At 45.4% G+C, this 10,000-nt stretch overlaps 1 non-coding gene across 1 annotated transcript; it reads left to right on the forward strand.

The window, feature by feature from the left end:
* The first annotated feature begins 9,187 nt into the window (after positions 1–9,187).
* On the forward strand, positions 9,188–9,269 carry TRNAS-UGA (transfer RNA serine (anticodon UGA)). Its single transcript has one exon. It is a non-coding gene; the product is annotated as a tRNA-Ser (tRNA).
* Positions 9,270–10,000: the final 731 nt, after the last annotated feature.

A 10,000-nucleotide genomic window follows, 5' to 3' on the forward strand; every position in this document is an offset into this window, starting at 1 on the left:
TCTGTTGATCAGTTTGCTTTTCCACACCCCACTGTCAAAACTGTTTTAACATGATGAAAAGCGATCGATATGCTTGCTATGTCTCAGTCGTGCTCCATGTTTGTTCACAGCAATTACTTTATTCTGAGGCTTAAATGACTGTTTGACGCAACTTTTATTTTCACCAATAGAAAAGAGAGCCCAAGCAGCATTTACAATGCCAAAACCTACTTGTCTCTCCTGGCGCCAGCTTTCCCTTTGTCTGCCTCCAGAGAGATTTCCTATTGCCATTAGCAACTTGGAGGACTCCAAAGAGTTGGAAAAGCACGACTATCACTTGTTTGCCATTGGACTTCTTCCAACCGTCTAAGCACTTTTAGCATGATGTGATCAAATAGATTTAAAAACCACACGACTGGGGGCGTGGCCTGACAGCTCACCGAGAAAGTCGCATGAAAGTCTAGCTCCGTGAGACACCGACCCTGCACAGCGATTAGACAAGCAGTGGGTACCCCAAAACTTCACACCGACACACTGAAGTGCCCGGGTACAACATGGCATCAAGATCAGCCAAAAGACCGAAAAACAAACAGCCTGCATTACAAATTTCGGCACTGACGCCGCCACGCGCACAGGCCCAAGATGGCGCCGGCGCGCAGTACTCACCCTCCGCATACTCAGACCGCAGCGATCTTACCTCCATCTCGGAACCGGCAGCAACACCTGCAACCGACCTTTCCATCCACAAAATGCTGCAAACCTTGAAAGCATCTCTCCAAGCTGACATGATGAAAATGTCGCGAGACATCAAAACGGAAATCCAAGCGCTCGGAGAAAGAACGGCGCATCTTGAAGACAAGACAGAGGAAATCATCTCTGCTCATAACACGTTGGCAGCTGCCTATACAGAGCTAGGAGCCAAATTGGACTCCCTCGCGAACAAAGTGGCGGACCACGAGGACAGGGACAGGCGCAGCAATATTCGCCTCCGCGGTATTCCCGAAGAGGTTCTACCCCAGGACCTTCCCTCCTACGCTGCGCGCCTATTCCAAGCATTGGTCCCCGACTTGTCACAGCAGGAGTGCCTAATTGATCGTATACACCGCCTGCCAAAACCTAAATCTCTTCCAGCTTCAGTCCCAAGAGATACCATTGCAAAACTCCATTACTATACCAGCAAAGATAGAGTAATGAGAGCCGCAAGGATCACGAAAGCACTACCGGAAGAATTTGCAAGCGTTCACCTCTTCACAGATCTCTCGGCCGCAACCCTGCTGAAACGAAAAGAACTGGCAAGCATCACTAAATCCCTGAGAGACGCCAACGTCCTTTACAGGTGGGGATTTCCAACACGCTTAACCATCCGCCGCAACGGTGCAGACCATCACATCACTACAATGGAGGAAGGAATGAAGCTTCTGAAAGAATGGGACATCAATTTATCGCAACTTCCCGAACCAACTGTCCCAGCGAGATCGCAAAGATCAAGGTCCCCGAGAAAAATAACGTCAGACTGGAACATGGTGGCTGCAGATAAGTGAAATGAACAGACTCTATACCTTTTGCTACAATTGAGCACACTAGCCCAACAGCCTTTTCTGTATGGGTCAGGGATTGTACACCCTCTTTCCGCCCTACAGCTCCGTATTACATTGAGTACTAGTTATATGTATTCCATAAGCTGTATTTTTTACTGATTATTACACAGCCGCGGTGGTTGAGCCTTGCTGCCATGCCTGGGCCCTTGACCTGGGCCTAGTCATGGCAGTGACGCATTGGGAGTGGGGGGAGGGACCCCCTAGTGTTCATATGTTTTGCTGATGGGTACTGTTTATTTCGGTTGGTGCATACAATGTGTTCCACCCCTACACGTTCTGCCTTCCTATAGCTCCACATTACATTGTGTACCAGCTATGCATTCTCCTTGTGTTATACCTATTACAACTTAACGACCAACAGCTGAGGCTAAGCCTTACTGCCATGCCGGGGCCCCCAACTTGGGCCCGGCCATGGCGGCGACGCACTAGATAGGACAGGGAGCACTGGGATATATTATATATTTTACTGCGTATACACACTGTGTTCCACCCCTGCACCCTTCGCCCTACAGCTTCACAGCTTCGCATCATACTGTGTACTGGTTGGACGTTTCCCCTGTGTTGTGTCTATCACCATCTCATGTGCAGCCGTTGTGGCTGAGCTCTGCTGCCATGCCGGGTCCCCAACTGAGCCCGAGCAATGCGGTGATGTGCTAAATGTGATGGAGAGAGATATCTCTATGGTCTCTAGGTTTCACAGGGATGTATTGTCTGTTTTAAGGTGGATATACGTTGTGCCTTGTTGCCACGCCGGGGCCCCCCACCGGGGCCCAGCCGTGGCGATGACGCACTGGACGTGGGGAGGCGAGGTCCTCCTACGAGCTCTGTGTTTCATGGGACTATAGTGTATGTTTTAAGGTGTATATGCATTGTGCTCCGCCCCCTAATTCTTTCACCCAGCAGCTCCACGCCCCACTAGGCACGTTTGATGTCCTGACAGTCCATGTAACACTCTCCCCACTAGACTGTGACCATATAAGGGAGCGGACAAGTGATCATATCAGTGTAAAGAACCACAAACAAAATTAAAGTTACCCCTAATTATCGCACACACCAGGGTTGTTAGACTTCTCAACTCTCGTCACCCCACTAGGCTCAACAGAGCCTTTTTGTTACCGCCCACGCCCGAGGGCAACATGATCGGCGGTTTTTTGTACATAGTTCTCTGTACCTATTTGTTTCAACACTCTATGCGTTTCTGCTACCCTTCTTCCTACTCACCCCCCCCCAAACAAATGATACAAAGTGTCAAAAAAACACTTCAACCACATAGTACGTTAACATCCAAGGTCCTCCGCACTTTGGACAGCACATATCCTGTGCCACATCCGCATTTGCATACTATCCGTGCAAGACACTCTAATACAGGTGCTACAACCCCCCAGAAGGGGAGCTTGCTCCCACCACTGCCCGACACAGCAACTGCTCCCATATCATCACCATGACACTTACGATTCTATCTCTGAACACGAAAGGCCTAAACTCGCCACATAAGCGTAGACTGGCGCTTGAAGAAGCAAAACAACACAAAGCCCAAATCGCCTTCTACCAAGAGACCCATTTTAAATGGGGCGCACGTCCCAAATTCTGCTCCAGCGCATTCCCCCACGACTTCCATTCATGTTATAAGAAAAAGAAACGAGGCGTGTCTATTTTGATAGGAAAAGGGGTAGCCTTCTCATTAATTAAGAAAACGGGTGATAAAAATGGCAGATACTTGCTACTCCAATGTTATATAAACAATGACCCATACACGCTTATTAATATTTATGGCCCACATACTAATCAAGTTGAATTTATGGACAAAATCTTTGCCCTAGCGAACGCAAACAGATTCGGAACTACTGTCATAGGGGGCGATACTAATTTCCTCCTGGACAGTTTTCTGGACTCTTCATCCACTATTAAGCTACCCAGCGCATCAGCACGCAAATCACACAAAACGGCGTCGTCACTCTGTAATCACATTCTTCAACACAACTTTCTAGACCCCTGGAGAGTCCTCCATCCGCTAGAAAGAGATTATACCTTTCATTCCCTAGCACACAACACATATACCAGAATCGATAGATTCTTAATCCCAACAACGCTAATGCACGCAGTTCAGGAGACAAATATAGGTCTTATAACCTGGTCAGACCATGCCCCAATTACCCTCACTTTGAAGGAACAATGCTCTGCAGTGGGCAAAGGGTCCTGGAGAATGAATGACTCCCTGTTGAGAGACCCGAAAATTGTAGACCAACTCAAGGTAGACCTCAACGAATACTTCAAGACGAATCTGACCCCAGATATGGACATGACTACGGTTTGGCTGGCGCACAAGGCAGTAATTCGGGGTCTCCTGATTAGAGCGGGTAGTCACGCCAAAAGACAACGACTTAAAGACTACTCTACCTTAATTACCCAAATTACAGACCTCACGCACAAAAATAAAGCGCATCCCACGCAAACATTACGCCACGAACTCTCTATACTACATACCAAACTCAAAACCCTGGAACAAGCCAAAACTAACTACATGCTTCAACGCTATAAACATAATTTTTTCTCACAAGGGAACAAAGCGGGTGCGCTATTAGCTGCACGACTTAAAGCACGCACAGCCCACTCCAGAATAGCGTACATCGTCACAGCAACAAATCAGAAACTCACAAATCCCCAAAACATAGTTGATGCTTTTGCAAGCTACTATAGCAAACTCTACAACCTCAGGGAAGACCCCACGATTACACCACCATCCACACAGGACATCCTCAATTTTCTAGCACAAACCAATTTACCCAAACTATCCCCAGAAAACATAGCTTCCCTCGCTGCACCATTTACCACCCAGGAAATAGACCGTACAATCAAGCAGCTCCCAAAACATAAAGCGCCGGGCCCAGATGGCTATACCAACTTGTACTACCAAACCTTTGCCCCGATTCTATCGCCACACCTATCCACACTCTTTAACAACTGCTATTCACAAGGAACCCTGCCCCCAGAAATGTTAACAGCCCACATCTCCACTCTCCCAAAACCAGGCAAACCTCAAACGCAATGCCAGAACTTTAGACCTATATCTCTACTGAATGTAGATGTCAAACTGTATGCCAAACTCCTAGCCAACAGGATGTCTGCCATCCTCCCCACATTAATACACAACGACCAGTCAGGCTTTGTCAAAACAAGACAAGGCTCAGACAATACCAGAAAAATCTTGAATATCTTGTCCCACGTACATACCAATGGGAGCACAGGCCTTCTCTTAGCATTAGATGCAGAGAAGGCCTTTGACAGGCTTAACTGGGACTACATGCAACAGGTCTTACAGGCGTTTGGCTTTACCACGCCTATAATTTCAGGCATTATGGCATTGTACAACGCCCCAACAGCTCGGGTTTCCAATGCAGGCTTCCTTTCCACCCCGTTCAAAATAACCAACGGCACACGCCAAGGGTGCCCTTTGTCCCCGCTCCTATTTGTTCTATCTTTGGAACCGCTGGCACATATAATTAGACGACAATCTGAAATTAAAGGCATAACGGTGGGCAGGTCGGAGCATAAGTTGTCCATGTTCGCGGACGATATTCTTTTAACATTAAGCGAAGTACCCACATCTCTGCCCACCCTGATGTCACTCCTGAAACACTATGGCAATCTGACATACTATAAATTGAACCAAACAAAAACTCAAGCACTACCCATAGGCCTTACTAAACACCTTACTCAGAGACTCAATAACACTTATAACTTTGACTGGAGGTCAGACTATGTCACATATCTGGGAGTCAAAATCGCGCCCACAACGGAGCAATTATTCCGATACAATTATAAACCACTCCTAAACCTATGCAAATCTGAATGCCTACGGTGGAAACGAGTTAAGCTAACTTGGCTGGGCAGGATCAACACAGTAAAAATGGTCCTCCTTCCCAAGATACTATACGTTTTCCGTCTCTTACACCTACGGGCCCCGCCTATATTTTTTAAATCACTTCAAAAGGTGTTGTCCTCTTACGTCTGGGACGCTCACAGACCCAGAATATCCCAACGCTTCCTCCAGAACCACCAAACAGAGGGGGGAGTAGGCCTGCCTGACATACATACATATTATAAAGCGGCCGTCCTAGAAACAGCATTGAAATTACATACACCCAAAGGGGTATATCAATGGGTCGATATGGAGGCTGATCAATTCACTGCCATATCCTTAGTAAATACGCTATGGACACCTAAGCCACTACGCCCTAAAGACGTAACAATTTTCCCAACCACCTCACTAACCCTGCATCACTGGGACGTGATACGTCAAAAACAAACCACACCTCACAAATATCATCCTCATTCTCCGCTTACGGCCCTGAAAGCGGTATCACCCTGGCTCTCGCTGAACTCATGGGCCAAATTGGGAATAACCACACTAGAACAAGTCCTTCTCCCGAACTGTATCAAACCCTTTGCAGTGTTACAAAGGGAATTCCACCTGCCCAACTCCTCAGTATTTCTATATATGCAACTCAAAAGCGTTATTACCACCCATGTTGCACATGGAGCCATAGTACACGAACCAGGCCAGCAGGAACTAGAGGCTTTATATGACAGATGCTGGCGAACCCCAACAAAGCCCAAGTCCCTTACCGCCTGCTACAAAACCATTCTACGAACCTCACCACCTCCAACCCCTACGTTTGTAACACAGTGGATAGCGGAGTGTGTAACGATATCCAATAGGGAGATACTAGCTTCGCTAAATGCACTTAGAGGGCTGACACAGTGTTATTCCCATTTCGAAGCGCACAAAAAACTGGTGTACAGGTGGTACCTAACTCCACAAAGGCTTCATAAAATGTATAAGACAGTCCCCTCACACTGCTGGAGATGTGGATCCGAAAGCGGAACGATGACCCACATTTGGTGGTCGTGCCAACGCATCCGACCACTATGGAGAGATGCGCAAAATATATTGAGAACCATAGGCATCACCACTCCACTCCTAGACATACATACAGGTATATTTTTGACGTATCCCAACCTCGTATCAAAACGAGTAAAGATTATCATGGCCATCGTAACATTGGCAGTGAGAAATCTCATTGCGACACACTGGAAACTACCACAATGCCCTTCCAAAACTCTCCTAATGGCAAAAATCCATCAATACTATACCCATGAGTGTCTATCCGCCCAAACAGCGGCTCTTAAGACGAGACTCTTAAACACCTGGGCTCCTTGGGTAGTTTTTTGGGAAGGACAAGCCATGAACCTGCCCTCTCAAACCCATTGAGCAGTCCTCTCCAACCCCAAATCATACAATCTCTGCACCCAAAATAGGGTAACAAAGAGATTACCATAATGATGGATTAAAAAGGAGGTACCATATTTTGCACTGCCCACCGCAGCATGTAAACCCATCTCCATGTCACGCCACCTATGACAAGAGGCACGGAGATCTGGTAAAAGGGTGGCAAATAATGATTCATGTCATAACCACTTACTTGAACCAATGTCAAAAACGTTAAAGCCCACTATTAAGATGGCATAATTCAGATTGCATTGTGAACGGTGCTATTGTGCAACATACTCCACACTATTATAGAGCGTACCCCCGCTTACCCTACGACACATAAAAATTCTTAGGGCGAAACATCACACGAGCCTAATTATATGGAACGATACCCCAACCAGCACATAATAAGGTACCAAGGTATAGGATATGTTTCGCCTATCACCACATATTATATAGCTACCACATACTATTTCATACTCACAATGTACAGCAATAAGTCGATGGTCCATCACATTTTAAGTATATTATGCTTTGTATACTGCATACTGTATGTACCATTCTATGCTTCATCCATGCATTACGTTAAAATGAGTGGCTTACCGCTACATTCCATATGATGTTGTATCATTGTTTAACCCTGTATCCCTACCCTAACCCCCGTCTTCTTCTTTCTGTACCCCTCCCCATTCCAATGATAAAACTTATCAATAAAAACCTTGAATTTAAAAAAAAAAACCACACGACTATCAGGAACTATCAAGACTTAACTGCAGCACTCAAGGGGCTGCTCAGCCATGTAAAGCTATTTAGGAATTTCCTAGCAACATAAAAAAGGTAACAAGGCATAGTGCAACCTTCTCGATACGAAAGATCAGAAATCTCAGTTGGATCGACGGAGCAGACCTTTGGAGCAGAAAGCCTGATGGGAAAAAGAAAAAGAAAACAAAGTACACATAACTTTTTTATCATTTCAGGAAAGTGGCTAGGGTCATGGTTTAAGCACAAGAAAAACCTTCATGAAAAAACTGACTATATGCTTGGTTTGCTTTCGGTCACAATGTGTCTGGTTTCGATGGCATTCCTGTGGGGAATGAAGGCTCTACATTAAGTTTGTCTGTCAGAATGCTAACCGGTTGCCCATGCTGTGTAAGTTGTTTGATAATAGAGGTCTGCCCTGAGCCAGCCAAGAGTAAAGTCACACACAGTGAGTTGTGTGACCAGGGCTTAACCACAGAAAGCTATTTAACATTTTGAATTTGCCTTAGTGAGCCTGTAGATAGAAAGAAGAGCCATGCAAAAAAAGAAAGAGGTTCCAACTCTCCCTTAGCGGTAACTTTGAAACGATGCACATTTAAAAAAACAGCGCCTAGAGAGATTTTGGGAAAGAACGGAAGCTGCCTTTTGGCTATATTTCTATCTCGACTCAGTTTAATAGTTGGATTCCTTCTGTCTTTAGTTATCTATTTTTTCCTAAACATTGACACGTTATTGATTTCAAATAGCCCAGAAAACAAGTTTTCAAAGTAATGCACTTTTTTTTTTCTCTTCTGGACTCTACTCTAGAAGGCTTCGCCCAGCCTTTACTTTCTTTCCTCTTCCAGGAATCGTCTCTGCTACAGTTCTGTAGTAAATCCATCTGGCAGCATGCACAGGATTTAGTATGAATAAGTTACCTTTGAGTGAATGCAGGGATTATTTGTATCTGGTCTGGATTGTGCTGGTAGCATATGAATTTGCTGCAGTGTCTGTATAAGCTGATTAATAGATGAGATCTGGCAGTAGTCAGCCAATGTCCAAGAATACATAGTGAGGTGTGAGTAAAAAGGAGGAAGCTGGTCAACATTCTGAGTAGGCTGTAGAGAGTCTTCCAAAAGAAGGCCCATGAGATAAAGTGCTGTTTATTTTAGTTAGCAAAAGTAGGCAAACGTAGGCACATTGGAGAAGAAGAAAAGAAACTTCAAAATATACAAACAGGATGAGAAGATCTGCGAGCACAGAAAAAGAGGGGCACAAATGCCGTGTAGTCATGGCCGAGTGGTTAAGGCGATGGACTAGAAATCCATTGGGGTCTCCCCGCGCAGGTTCGAATCCTGCCGACTACGGAGGTTTGTTTTCCGTCATCCTTGAATATTCTTTAAAACCCAATGAAATGCAAAGTCTGCATGTATTATAGTGCGTTTGAGTACTTATCCCTCTCTGTATTGCCAGCCATTCTTTTTCTCTCGCTGAAGAATGTTTCGTGCCGTCCTAAGCACTAACGCAAACTAAAGAGATGGAATCAGAAGGGCCTCAAACCCTACCGTTCTTCGAATGGTTTCCCTCAAAGCATTCCTGTGTAGTTGTGGCCGAGTGGTTAAGGCGATGGACTTGAAATCCATTGGGGTTTCGCCGCGCAGGTTCGAATCCTGCCAACTACGTTTGGCTTGTTCACGTGGGTGCTAGTCTGTTGATCAGTTTGCTTTTCCACACCCCACTGTCAAAACTGTTTTAACATGATGAAAAGCGATCGATATGCTTGCTATGTCTCAGTCGTGCTCCATGTTTGTTCACAGCAATTACTTTATTCTGAGGCTTAAATGACTGTTTGACGCAACTTTTATTTTCACCAATAGAAAAGAGAGCCCAAGCAGCATTTACAATGCTAAAACCTACTTGTCTCTCCTGGCGCCAGCTTTCCCTTTGTCTGCCTCCAGAGAGATTTCCTAATGCCATTAGCAACTTGGAGGACTCCAAAGAGTTGGAAAAGCACGACTATCACTTGTTTGCCATTGGACTTCTTCCAACCGTCTAAGCACTTTTAGCATGATGTGATCAAATAGATTTAAAAACCACACGACTATCAGGAACTATCAAGACTTAACTGCAGCACTCAAGGGGCTGCTCAGCCATGTAAAGCTATTTAGGAATTTCCTAGCAACATAAAAAAGGTAACAAGGCATAGTGCAACCTTCTCGATACGAAAGATCAGAAATCTCAGTTGGATCGACGGAGCAGACCTTTGGAGCAGAAAGCCTGATGGGAAAAAGAAAAAGAAAACAAAGTACACATAACTTTTTTATCATTTCAGGAAAGTGGCTAGGGTCATGGTTTAAGCACAAGAAAAACCTTCATGAAAAAACTGACTATATGCTTGGTTTGCTTTCGGTCA

The sequence above is a fragment of the Pelobates fuscus genome, chromosome 12 (genome assembly GCF_036172605.1).
Source record: "Pelobates fuscus isolate aPelFus1 chromosome 12, aPelFus1.pri, whole genome shotgun sequence".
Taxonomy (NCBI): domain Eukaryota; kingdom Metazoa; phylum Chordata; class Amphibia; order Anura; family Pelobatidae; genus Pelobates; species Pelobates fuscus.